The sequence below is a fragment of the Tasmannia lanceolata genome, unplaced genomic scaffold (assembly GCF_043159265.1).
Source record: "Tasmannia lanceolata isolate RefF3 unplaced genomic scaffold, GAP_Taslan_0.1 ptg000006l, whole genome shotgun sequence".
NCBI classification, from domain to species: Eukaryota; Viridiplantae; Streptophyta; class Magnoliopsida; order Canellales; family Winteraceae; genus Tasmannia; species Tasmannia lanceolata.
The window spans coordinates 23,296,510-23,310,261 of NW_027518683.1; the positions used below are offsets into that span (position 1 = coordinate 23,296,510).

General features: G+C 41.6%; 1 pseudogene; it reads right to left on the reverse strand.

The window, feature by feature from the left end:
• Positions 1-2,585: 2,585 nt before the first annotated feature.
• On the reverse strand, positions 2,586-3,752 carry LOC143878848 (cinnamoyl-CoA reductase 1 pseudogene; annotated as a pseudogene).
• Between the last annotated feature and the right edge of the window lie 10,000 nt (positions 3,753-13,752).

A 13,752-nucleotide genomic window follows, 5' to 3' on the forward strand; every position in this document is an offset into this window, starting at 1 on the left:
CCCCTTTGATGGACCACTAAATCTAAATGGCAGTGATCATACAACCCTGGTAGGGACTAGGGAGCATTGGCTCAGTGATGGGGTCCATTGATCTGATCCGATGATGAGCAGAAGTCTGGCTCCATTAGTCAGATGATCCTAGACCTTTGATCAAATTGGCCTCCACTAGGGTTCCCGCTCAAAGCAGTGTTGATATTTGGGAGTTTTTATATGGTGTAAACCCTTCAACTACAGGATTCATTTCATGGTGTAAACCCTTATGTTCCTGTATTTTTTTCAAAAAGTATTGTACGGCTCACACCATAGGATGATCTAAACGGTCCATTTGATCGGCCAAAATGTAAACAGGTTGTACAAAAAAATCATTTCCATAGGATGATCCCAACCCTTCGATCTATGGAGGAACTGCATATTATGGAAATCTCAGTTGATCGAAGGGTTAGGATCATCCTGCGGAAATATTTTTTTGGGCAAAACCTATTTACGTTGTGGCCCATCAAATGGACAGTTTGGATCATCCTATGGTGTAGGTCGTACTGTACTTTATATAAACTTGATATTTGGTAGGCCGTAGTCGGGAAATTTCCTACCTCTATCTCATGGAGAATCGGATTAGGGCTGCACATGGTTCGGACCAGTTCGGTTTTGTGGACCCCGATCCGAGACGGGGCGGGGGGACGTGCCCCCTACGCGAGTCTCTGGATCATCCACGTGAAGGAGAGCTCCGCCAAGGAACTCTCGAAAGAGTGCCCCTCACAGCATGAGCGGCGATGTGAAGTGAGATACCTCTCGATTCGGGGACCAGCCCGGTTTCGAGACGCACCTCGAATAAAGAAAGAGTCGCCATCAAAGGAAGTGGGCCCTGGATCCCATGCTGTGCTCTGTCGCAACAGATAACCAGAGATATAAAGGGTCCGTGCCTGATGACGAATGGGGAAGGGGTTAGGCGCCCCAAATTCGCCCAAGTGCGAGCACCTGGTCTCTTATGCCATTTATTATTAACTTTGAAGAATTTTGGGCGAAAATCATGTGAAATGGGAACAAGCATCCCCGAGAAAACGTCTATCTAAGCATGCATGACCCGGGGATGGGCAAAAGAAAATAGACATCCAAATCCTAACTCACCGCATCTACTCCTAACCCATCACATCTAGGAAAGCAGTAACATCCGCATGCACAGCTACAGCTAAACAAGCAATATCAGATATGGTAAGCAGAAAGCAGTAAATAGCCACAGCTAAGCATGTGAAACTAAGCGCACAAATAATAAGCAAGCTGAAAGTAAACACACAAGGAACAAAAGACAAAGACACGATAAACAAAAGATGCGAGGAAAGAAATGAATCGATAAATCGACGGTACATGAGGACCGAGAATACCAGGGAAAATAAAAGGGAGCGTACGATAGGCTCAGGGAGTCTAATGAATCAAACTCAACAATCCTGATCCGCTGAAGATCGGATAGGTCTCACGATCGTCATAGCCTATCGTTGGGCTCAGCGAGGACAATCCCTGCGAAGGGGCCACGCTATGTCGTCGCCCGTCCCAAAACGCGATAAAAACGTCGGAAAATTGATAAAACCGGCAAACCATGATGAAAACCGGAAATGGAATGAAAAGAGGGCTCCGAGTGACCTGGCAATCACCGTCCTTGCCCATTTTTTTGCTTTTGTTTTGAAATGTTTGAAAATATTTATTAAAAGGGTTTGACTGAACTTGGGTGGATGAAAAGGTGAGAGGGTGTTAAAATAGTGTGTGAAAATAGTGTAAAAAGAAAGGGTGCAAAAATGGTGAAGTGACGGAAATTGTGGAAATTGTGGAAATATTTACAAAAATGGTGATTAAAAAGGGTGACTGAACTCAGGATGCCAGCTGCACGCCTGAGCTGCCTACGTACCCCTCAGCTAGGGATCAAGCCATCCGTAGTTCGGAACAGATTTCCTAACTACTCTTAAAAGACTCAGATTTTTGAGGATTTTTTGTTTTTAGATGTTTTTGAATTTTCAACTGTTTTTGAAATTTTTGAATGTTTTTGAGTTTTTGACACAAGAGGACAAATTCCTATCATCATAAGGGGAGGACAAACTCCTGATATCCCGCAAAGGTTGGACAGCATCCTATGCTTTGCGGGGAGAAAAGACTGAATCACGACTCTGCAAGGGTTGGACATCATCCTATGCCTTGCGAGAGTGGATAAAGATCACATGATTTGATGAGAGGCTGGATAGAATCCTAACCCCTATGATGATAGGACAGGCTCTTGAAACTGAAAATGAGAGAAAGAGGCTAATGAGACTAGGCTAGTCTCCTAAAAGAGAGATGACAACTGATGTTTATGAGACATGGCTTGTCTCCTATAGAAGAGAAAACACATAAGGGTGCTAGTGAGACTGGGCAAGTCTCCTAAACTCTGAGAACGTTACGACCAATGAGACAAAGCCTGTCTCCAAAAGGTTCGACTTTTCTGCTGAGACATAGCTTGTCTCCCTAAATGGGCTCTAGATGACAATGTTTAAGAGTTTCCAAAAGACTGGGCAAGTCTTAAAAACAAACGAGGGGAGGTTTACTCGGACTAAGAGAGTCCCCTAAGGATGGGCTTGGGCTAACGCCTTCATCGCCCATAAAAAGAACTCTGTTTTCCTTGGTTCATATTTTCCTGTTAATAACTTGATGAGAAACAAACTGCTGGAATTCACAGTGGGTTGCAGCAGTGGTCCAAAAACGAAGGGTGGGCAAACTGAGACAACATCGAGCCCATTTTTCTCTCCATACTCCAATGCCTTTTTCTCTGCCGCTGTTTTGGAAAAGTAATACCAATTCTCAGTTGTCTTGCAATATTCAAGGTCAGACCAAACATCTTCATCCATAGCTCCATCTTTTGGCCACTTTGGGGATCATCACAACAGCAGCAACAACTGACACATAGACAACTCGTTTTACTTTTGTCTCTAAACTTGCCTTTAGTACATTCAATGTACCCGTGACTGCAGGTTCAACCAATTCAATCTCTGGATTGGGCACACTGCCTGCTGGAACGGGACTTACAACATGGAAAACTCCATCACATCCTGCAATGGCTCTGCATAAGGAACCTTAATCCAACAAGTCTGCCTTGAAGAGCTGTAGGTTCTCTGAGGCATTGTCTAATTTCTTCAAATGGGCATTCTTTTCATCATCTGTGAAATGTTAGTTATAGGTCGGGTGAGCACATAAACAAGAGCAACTTGATAGTACAGAACCTTCTTAAACCAGTAGGCCCATGAAATCCTCCCATAACTTTTGCTCTGAATTTGTTGCTTCAATCTGATTTTAAATGTCAACAAATGTTTTGGCACTATAAACACTGAAAACGCCTAAAGCAACTGCATATAGGCTAAGATTGGCCACCATTGTAAAAGCATTACGACAGCTTGCGAGCGCAACTCTGCTTGTTGGATTCAATGTGATGCAATTAACCATTGACATATGTGAAACTTGAGTAGCAGCCCAACCCATGTTGAAAATTGCGGCAAATGTGCTGTACCCAATTGTTTGCAGAGCAGAGGAATTGTTCCCGAAGATTTTACAAGGCAGACAACCACCAAAACAGAAGAAAAGGAAATAGCAACCAGAATTGATCCTCCAAAGTGCCACATTTTGAAATGACCAAACCTGTCTATCAGCTCTCCAGCAAATATGGTTGTAAATCCATCAGCAACTTGACCAGAAAGCAGGACAGCAGAGGCAAGAGAATCAAGGAAAATCATGTACATGTCTTCATACTAAAGTAAGCCTAATGATTATATTGCCTCTCGATATGCTCTCAACACAGTCATACACTCAAACAAGTCCAGAAAATAGACAAACCAATTCAAAGCTTTTACCAAAGTCAAACACAATTGATCATGGCACGTTAAATCATGTGAATCCTCTGTCAGAATCAGCATTATATAATAAAAATTTGTCAAGAAACAAGCAGATCCCATGCCCTTATCAATGCTATAACCGATCTTAACCAAACAGGATATGCAAACCCTATGCCAAGCTTTATAATGTGTTATACAGACCAACAAAATGGACAAGTTTTTATGCTTAATTTCGATGAAAACCTTTTGAATATGAACTTAGCTATCATATAGACCACACAAACAGTATAGTGAAAACCAAGGTCAAAGGAATCAATTTCCACTCCCTTTCCAAAAACAAAATTCTATTCATAGAACGACCTTTCACAGGACGTCGAAATAACAAATCTAGCAACAAAGAAACTAAACATAAAAATCTGGCCACTATGATGTAATTTAAGAACCAAAACCACCCCACAGTGAATCAAAATAACAGATTCGCATGCCAACAACATTCAATCATAGAAATAAGAGCAATCACAAAACTCTCACACTAAAATAAGAATTAATTGACAATATTACCTGAATGTGATGAACTCCACCAAATTCTTCTCTTTTATCTCTTTATCACTGATTCTCTTTTGATCTCTCACTCTCCATTACTCATATTTATTTTAAAAAATTTTCTTTTGCAATGTAGAATCTCCAGATCCCTTTTCCTTGTTATGCGTTTCAAAAATAAGAAGTGAAAGATCCAAACTCTAATCGATCTTGTCTTCCTAGAACCTCTCTATTCTTTGAAAATTGGGGATCTTCAAAACAGGGAGAGCGAAAACAGATTGTCCGAGGATTAGCCGGAGCACGGTCGGAGAATGACCGGAGAAGAAGGAAAAACAAGTTAGGGTTTTGATCTGTGATCTGAGGGTTTGGATCGGAAATTTAAAGAGAAGATTTATCTCTCTTGCTCTCAGATCACAGATCTCTCTCGGAGTTTAGATGATCGGCCGGAGCTCAAGCTCACCCGAAGATGAAGATCGGAGAAGAAGAAGAAAGGAGTTAGGGTTTGGTGGTGGGAAATGAGGGTAGAAGATGTGGATTGAGGTAATGGTAAAGAAATGAAAGGGAGAGAAGAAGGTAGGGTCGGATTTTGAGACAACAGCCGGATTCCGGCAAGGAGTTTGCCGGAAGAGATGGTCGGACAAATCTCTCTCTCTCTCTTTCTCTCTGCCGATTTTTCCTTTTTTTTCTTTTTTTGCTGTGTTTTTTTTTTCTGCTGTTCTCCTCCTCCCCTTTTTTTTCTGGTTTTTTTTCTTCTGTTCTCCTCTTTTCTGCGAGAGAACCGAGCTCAGTGGGGAGGCTCATCATGAGGAGAGAAACTCATGATGAGTTCTTGTCCCCCCCTTGTCCCCCCAAATTCCCTTATATTTTTGCAAAAAAAATAAAAAACAATAATCAAATGATGACTGTCCTTACTTATTCTCTCTTTGAATACAAGTGGGTCCCACATCAGCGGGTCCCACACAAGCGGGTCCCACACCAGCGGGCTACACACAAACGGGTCCCACATTCTCTTTTGCTCGGATTAATTCCATTCATTTTCCGCCTGACCTCGGGATTTCATTCGAATACGCGGGTTTAGGGCCCTGTCAAAATGGGGTGTCTACCTGTAGACACCCCATTTTGACCGGACCCAAGTTCTCTATGCTTGGGCGAAACCCCATCCAATCATTTCCGCCATGTTTCGCATTTTTCCGTTGAGTGTTGAGAGTGGTTATTCGCGAGAATCAAAACCAGAGAGAGTGTGGATCCATTTGGTGGGGCCGCATGATGGACCTTGATTAAATTCGGACCCATTGGTACGCCCGCATTGAATATTTGCTTAGATTTGGATCAGCGTTATGTGGGGCCCGCTGGTGTGGGACCCGCTTGTGTGGGGCCCGCTGGTGTGAGACCCGCTTGTGTGGGGTCCGCTGGTGTGGGGTCCGCTGGTGTGAGACCCGCTTGTGTGGGGCCCGCTGGTGTGGGACCCGCTGGTGTGGGGCCCGCTGGTGTGAGACCCGCTTGTGTGGGGCACGCTGATGTGGGACCCGTTCGTATTCAAAGAGAGAATAAGGAAAATGTCATCATTTTCTTTATTTTAAAATGGGCGTAATGAGTATGTTGTGGTTTTCGTATGGCATCCGATGCCATTAATGATTGTTTTTTATTTATTTATTTTTTTTGCAAAAATTTAGAGGAAATGGGGGGGACATGAGGGGGACAAGAACTCATCATGAGTTCCTCTCCTCATGATGAGTCTTCCCACTCATGGGATCTCTCTCGCATGAGGAGAGAACCAGTAAAAAAAAAGAAGAAACTAGGAGGAAGAGGAGATCCTCGTGGACAGACGCAAGAGGGAGATGGAGGAGAGCAAGAAAATGGGTCTTCATCATTTTTTTTTCTCTCCCAACAGGGAATCCTGATTTGCAGCTAATAGAGAGAGGAAGAAGGAGAGAAAGACGACTCCGATCATCTTCTCCGGCAGTCCCGCCGGAGATCTAACCTCCATCTTCTCCAAACCCTCCTCCATTGCAACCTCCACCTCCAAGACCTCTCCACCATTTCTGCTGCCCCATCACCCATCTCAGCCACATCTAGCAAGACCCAAACCCAACTCCGGTTATCTTCTCCGGTCGGATTCTCACCGGAATCCGACCACCGGAATCCGACACAGCCACCATTAATCTCCCAACCACCACCATCTCTTGGAGGTGGAGGTTGCAATGGAGGAGGGTTTGGAGAAGATGGAGGTTAGATCTCCGGCGGGACTGCCGGAGAAGATGATCGGAGTCGTCTTTCTCTCCTTCTCCCTCTCTCTATTAGCTGCAAATCAGGATTCCCTGTTGGGAGAGGAAAAAAAATGATGAAGACCCATTTTCTTGCTCTCCTCCATCTCCCTCTTGCGTCTGTCCACGAGGATCTCCTCTTCCTCCTAGTTTCTTTTTTTTTACTGGTTCTCTCCTCATGCGAGAGAGATCCCATGAGTGGGAAGACTCATCATGAGGAGAGGAACACATGATGAGTTCTTGTCCCCCTCATGTCCCCCCCATTTCCTCTAAATTTTTGCAAAAAAAAAATAAAAATAAAAATAAATAAATAAAAAACAATCATTAATGGCATCGGATGCCATACGAAAACCACAACATACTCATTACGCCCATTTTAAAATAAAGAAAATGATGACATTTTCCTTATTCCCTCTTTGAATACGAACGGGTCCCACATCAGCGTGCCCCACACAAGCGGGTCTCACACCAGCGGGCCCCACACAAGCGGGTCCCACACCAGCGGGCCCCACACAAGCGGGTCCCACACAAGTGGGCCCCACACAAGCGGGCCTCACACCAGCGGACCCCACACCAGCGGACCCCACACCAGCTGACCCCACACAAGCGGGTCTCACACCAGCGGGCCCCACATAACGCTGATCCAAATCTAAGCAAATATTCAATGCGGGCGTACCAACGGGTCCGAATTTAAGCAAGGTCCATCATGCGGCCCCACCAAATGGATCCACACTCTCTCTGGTTTTGATTCTCGCGAATAACCACTCTCAACACTCAACGGAAAAATGCGAAACATGGCGGAAATGATTGGATGGGGTTTCGCCCAAGCATAGCGAACTTGGGTCCGGTCAAAATGGGGTGTCTACAGATGCCCCTCTTTGGCAGAGCGTGTGTAACACGCGAATGGCAAAGCTGAACAGACGACACATTTTGACTGACCCGAAAGCAAAGCAAATTTTTGGGTTTTCAGTTTTAAAACGATATTCTCAAAGAGATAGTCTCTCACCGACTCTTAACTCGGCAACTAAGACAACTCAAAGAGATAGTCTCTCCCTAATACTCATGACTCAACTATCTAAACTAGTTAACAAAAAACGAACGAACGATTACAAAAACACAAACACTTCTTCTTCCTTTTTTATCAGACTAAGCCAAAGTAAACATAACAATTGCTCAAAGAGCACCAACCAAACAAACAAACAAATCATTCCAATCACTCAGAGTTTTCACCATTTTTTTTTAGAAACCACGTTGTGATTTGTCTAAGACAAGTATAATTCGAAACACTCAAAGAGTTTTTTTTTTTTAGAAACCTGCAAAAATAGGCCAAAGACCAATGTATCAAAACTCGTCCAAAATAAGTTCAAAACCAAACACTCAAAAGAGTTAATTTTTTTTTTTTAAAAACATGCCGATCAGTCAAAGACTTGACCAATTATTAGGGTATTCGAGTATTTGAGCTAAACTAAAACACCTAATACCAAGGCGAGACTAAGTCTCAAGCCCAGCGATAGTTATACAGATCATTGCTGAAAATAAATTTGTTTAACTATCCAAGTAATTCTGACTCCTCTCTTTCAAGGTAGCGAATCACTCCGGATCACGCGGTTCCGCTAAACAGTTCCACGTAAATCCAAATTCGTATGTCCTGCTAAACAGTCCCATACAAACCTCTTCGCAGATACGCATGACTCCTAACACGTTAGGAAGCTGCACATTGCGGAACGATGATTAGGTAAGTCACTACTTGACATTACACTACTAATCATCGGGGTACTCGAATATTTGAGCTAAACTCAAACTTCTAATACCGAGGCGAGACTAAGTCTCAAGCCTAGCGATAGTTATACAGATCATTACTGAAAATGAATCTGTTTAACTATCGGAGTAATTCTGACTCCTCTCTTTCAAGGTAGCGAATCACTCCAGGTCACGCGGTTCTGCTAAACAGTTCCACGTAAACCCAAATTCGTATGTCCTGCTAAACAGTCCCATACAAACCTCTTCGCAGATACGCATGACTCCTAACTCGTTAGGAAGCTGCACATTGCGGAACGATGATTAGGTAAGTCACTACTTGACATTACACTACTAATCATCGGGGTACTCGAATATTTGAGCTAAACTCAAACTTCTAATACCCAGGCGAGACTAAGTCTCAAGCCTAGCGATAGTTATACAGATCATTGCTGAAAATAAATCTGTTTAACTATCCGAGTAACTCTGACTCCTCTTTTTCAAGGTAGCGAATCACTCTGGATCACGCGGTTCTGCTAAACAGTTCCACATAAACCCAAATTTGTATGTCCTGCTAAACATTCTCATACAAACCTCTCCGCAGATACACATGACTCCTCCTAAACATTCTCATACAAACCTCTTCGCAGATACACATGACTCCTAACACGTTAGGAAGCTGCACATTGCGGAACGATGATTAGGCAAGTCACTACGTGACATTGCACTACTAATCATCAGGGTACAAAGTACCCAGGCGAAGGAAGGAAAAACCAATCTGCGTAACGCTGAATCGGAAATATTTTCCTTATTGCAACCCACAAAAAGACTGAAGTAAATTCCAAACCATGTAACACAGGTTTGGCGAGTTCTTCCAATAAAAAACTTTCAAAAAGACCAAACCGCGTAACGCAGGTTTGATAATTTCGAACTCTGTTAAAATCTTTCATAAAGACCAAACCGTGTAACACGGGTTCGGTAATTTCCATCTCTATTAAAATCTTCCGAAAAGACCAAACCGTGTAACACAGGTTCGGTAATTTCCATCTCTATTAAAATCTTTTAAAAAGACCAAACCGTGTAACACAGGTCCGGTAATTTACAATTCTGTTAAAATCTTTCAAAACGACCAAACCGTGTAACACAGGTCCGGTAATTTACAATTCTGTTAAAATCTTTCAAAACGACCAAACCGTGTAACACAGGTCCGGTAATTTATCTTGTCGATCAGTCTAAAACTTACTCGACCATTTAAAAGGGTATTCGAATATTCGAGCTAAACTCAAACTTCTAATACCCGAGGCGAGACTAAGTCTCAAGCCCAGCGATAGTTATACAGATCGTTGCTGAAAATAAATCTGTTTAACTATCCGAGTAATTCTGACTCCTCTCTTTCAAGGTAGCGAATCACTCCGGATCACGCGGTTCTGCTAAACAGTTCCACATAAACCCAAATTCATATGTCCTGCTAAACAGTCTCATACAAACCTCTTCGCAGATACACATGACTCCTAACACGTTAGGAAGCTGCACATTGCGGAACGATGATTAGGCAAGTCATTACTTGACATTGGATTACTAATCATCTGGGTACCAAATACCCGGGAGAAAGAAGAAAAGACCAATCCGTGTAACACAGGATCGGCGATTTTTCCCCAATAAAACTATTCAAAAAGACCAAACCGTGTAACACAGGTTCGGTAATGCTCATCTCTTAAAAACACTCAAAGAGTTTTTGTCATTGAATTAAAAATTTCTCAAAGCAAACAAAAACAAAACACTCAAAGAGTACAAATCAGATAAGTACACACTAATCACTCAAAGAGTCCTGTATTAAAAAAATTTAGCAAAACAAGTGTAAACCAAAGGTTTTTTTTTTTTTTTTTTTTATGATGGAAGAAAAGATCAAACCGTGTAACACAGAATATATTAATTTCTTCCTTTATTGAAAATTTTCTAAAACCATGGAAGAAAAACCAAACCGTGGAACATGGAACCATCAATTTCTATCCTTATTACAAACCTTCAAAAGGAATGAAGAATTTACCATCTTTGATCGATTTCACTAATGAGCCAGTCATCTCTTACCGAGAATAACTAGGAGCGCATTATCTTTGCTGGAAGCAAAACTCAAGTAGATTGGTGAGATTTTTAGGTGCTGACTCTCTTTAACAGGTGAGAAGCATTCTGATGAGGTTTGAAGGATGCAGGAGTAGATTCTATACTCCGCTGGGAATTGAAGTTTCTGAAACTGACTCCAAAAGAAACAACTTGATCAAGGAATTCAACTCAAAGAGTATGTTAAAGCTTCTCTGGTTTCTATTTGCTAAGAATAGATATCCCAGTTATCATTGTGTAATATCATAAAAGATGCCCCTAGTATGATGTGCTTCCATGACAAGGTCTTAAAAAAGCAGAACCAAGGTAAGTAGGAAAAATTTGAATTTGCATGGGTTCTTTCTTTGGTATAGTGGTAAGACCATCTTCACAAAGGCTGAACGTAAGAATTCTTCATTTTGCTCAGTGCTTGAGGCTTTGATGTTTCAGGCAGGTCTGAATAACAAATCTCTTGCCCTTCTTTGATTCTTAAACCAGGATCTACTCTAGATTTTTCTTTACATTTCGGAAGGTGTACACCCATTCTCTCCAGTGCCAAACACTTTGGATTCTAAAAGAAAACTATGAGAAACAAGGAATAGACTCCTAAGGACTCTTTCAAAGAAGACTTACAATATTCAAGGGACTTGACTAAATTTTGATTCACCCTTAGATAAAATGTGTTATTTTGTTATAGTAAGGTTAGCCATTCTTAGAGTACTCTAAAAAACCATGTCAAGAGGACCTAATTTCCTCCATCGAGATCTCCGTCATGGTTATACCCCCTTTGGATTGCTCGGTTTTAATGCCCCTAGTTTAAAAAGGTGCCCAACGTAAGTCTTGTCGACACTACTCAGATTCCAAGATTCATGCCCTGTGTAGAGGTTGCTTCTCAGTCTCCTTGATATCTTTTTTCGGAAGAAGTCAAAATTAATGTCTTCCAAGTTTTCAGTCTAAAAGACCACTTATCTCAACTTTTGCTTTCCAAGCTTTCAGTCTAAAAGACTACTTATCTCAACTTTTGCTTGTACTCAAACTTGGGAATTCTACGTAACTGAGGAACTCCTTCTGCTTCTATTCAACTCAACTTTTCATGGGAAGTATTTGCTTCTGACTAGATTGTCTCTTCAAGTTTCCAATCTAGCATACCACTACCCTGACTTTCTGTTAAGTCAATCCCTTTGCTTGTTGACTTAGCAAGAAAAACAACTTTCACCTTTCTCTAGGTCGCCCTTTCGGGTTTTCAACCTAGTGGGTCTACAGACTCTCATTCTTTTCTTTCTGTTTTTCTTTTCATTCGTCTCGAACCTTTGCTTGTTTCACCAGAAGGACTTTCTAGGTGGGCTTGGGTTCAAAAGGGTTGAATACCTAAGGTTCTAAGGATTCAGTCCGAATCTGGTCTAGCCAGACTACCTACGTACCCCAAAAATGGAGGATCAGGTCCGCGTAGTTCGCTTAAGGATTTTTCAAAGAATGGTTTAGCATTTAGCTTCAAAATTTTGAAAAGGGATTTTATCCCAAGGTTTGACCGAACCTGAATAAATCAAGTTGCCTACGTACCCCTGAAGATATGGGGATCAGGTCCGACGTAGTTCGGGTGCATAAATGCCCCGGGTTTATAATGTATTTGAAAAGAAACATTGGCTTTAAATTGTTGGCCCAAAGGGTTCTCAAAAGGATTTTAAAACGTTAGGATTTTGGCTATAAGGCTCAAATGTCCAATGATGGCCTCCTGATGTATTTGACGTATAAGCTCTTTTGCTTAAGGTTCACAGACTTAAAAATTTTCTAGGAGTCTGACGGCATGCGAGGCAAAACTTCAACCACTGTGCTTCACTCCCATCTTGAAAATCTTAAATTTATGCTCAAGGTTCCACAACTCCTTGTCTGAAAATCTTCTCTCAGTATCTCATCAGCTCCACAGGATGTCTGATGCTTATCTCTTTAAAATTGTACTCTTCAACTGGATGCCTAAAGCAGATGAAGTCTTGCTTTGCTCAACAACAGGGCATTCCCCTGGTTTATCCTTATAGGATCAAGCAAGACTACCTCAACCCCTCTAAACAGGTTTATCAATTCTTTGCGCTCATCGGGAGATAAAGTTTTGCCACTCCATCTTTCCCGAGTTTCGGATTTCGATACCACTATCAATGGCTTCGATTTCTTCTTTAAGTGGCTATGCTCGACGCTCTTCCTCTCGTTCGACCATCTTTCAAATCTCGAGGTGAATTTCGTCTGCATTCTCATCCGAGAAGGGGGTCTTTAGTTATTTAAGCATTAAATCTAAGAGTAAATCACAGAGTATCAAAGATACGAAATCAACCATTTTATTGAATTGAAGACTGTAAGTACATTGATGATTTTTGACACACCTCAATGGGCTTCTACATCAGACTTAACAGAAGACTGGACATTGATTCGATAAGACAACTGACAAACACTGTATATTCTGAATTATTAATGACACAGCTAAACTTACCAACTTTGAAGCAAGAGTTGGCATAGGCTCAACAAAAAGACAGACTCTAAAAACTGGACGCGTCTTCATGAACAAGAAACTGGCACTGAAAGCTTATGGGTAACCCGCCTTCCTCCATGACAATGATAACTATAAAGTTCAATCCCGGAGTAGGAATCCCAGAAAAGGCAACTCCACAAGGTCTAGGTTAAATGGGGCAACAAAAGGCTTATGTTGACAATGTGGGTAAAGCAATAGACTGCTGTATCGAATGAGTTCAGAAATGGTCAGTCTTTTGAAAGAATGGTCTTTTGCTAAACATAGACTGTTGACTTGGAAGCACACACACTAGATCAATAGTCATGGGATAAAGATTCTAAACAAATGGAGATATGAGTATTCTTGAACACATCAACGGGTATTTTATTATGAAAATCAAAGAAATACTGTCTATGAAGGTTAAAGAAAAATAGACAGTGATAATATGACCTACATCAACAGGGTCTCAATGAATTCTCAATCCACACCTTTAAGTTTCATTTAAGTATAACTGCTCTTCTTTTTGCGAATGAAAGAGTCAGGAACGATAAACATCCCTAATCAAAATAAGTTTCGATCTCAGCAATGATCATGCACTCAAAGAATACAGGTAAGATCAAACTTTTGCATCAATGATTTCGATATGATCCAAGGGTACAAGATATATGATAAGTAAATATGGATCAATGAAAAATCAATAGCTCAGATAATAGACCATGGCCATAAGAATGACAAAAGTAGGGTCAAGGACCAGATCTAAAATCTGAATGAT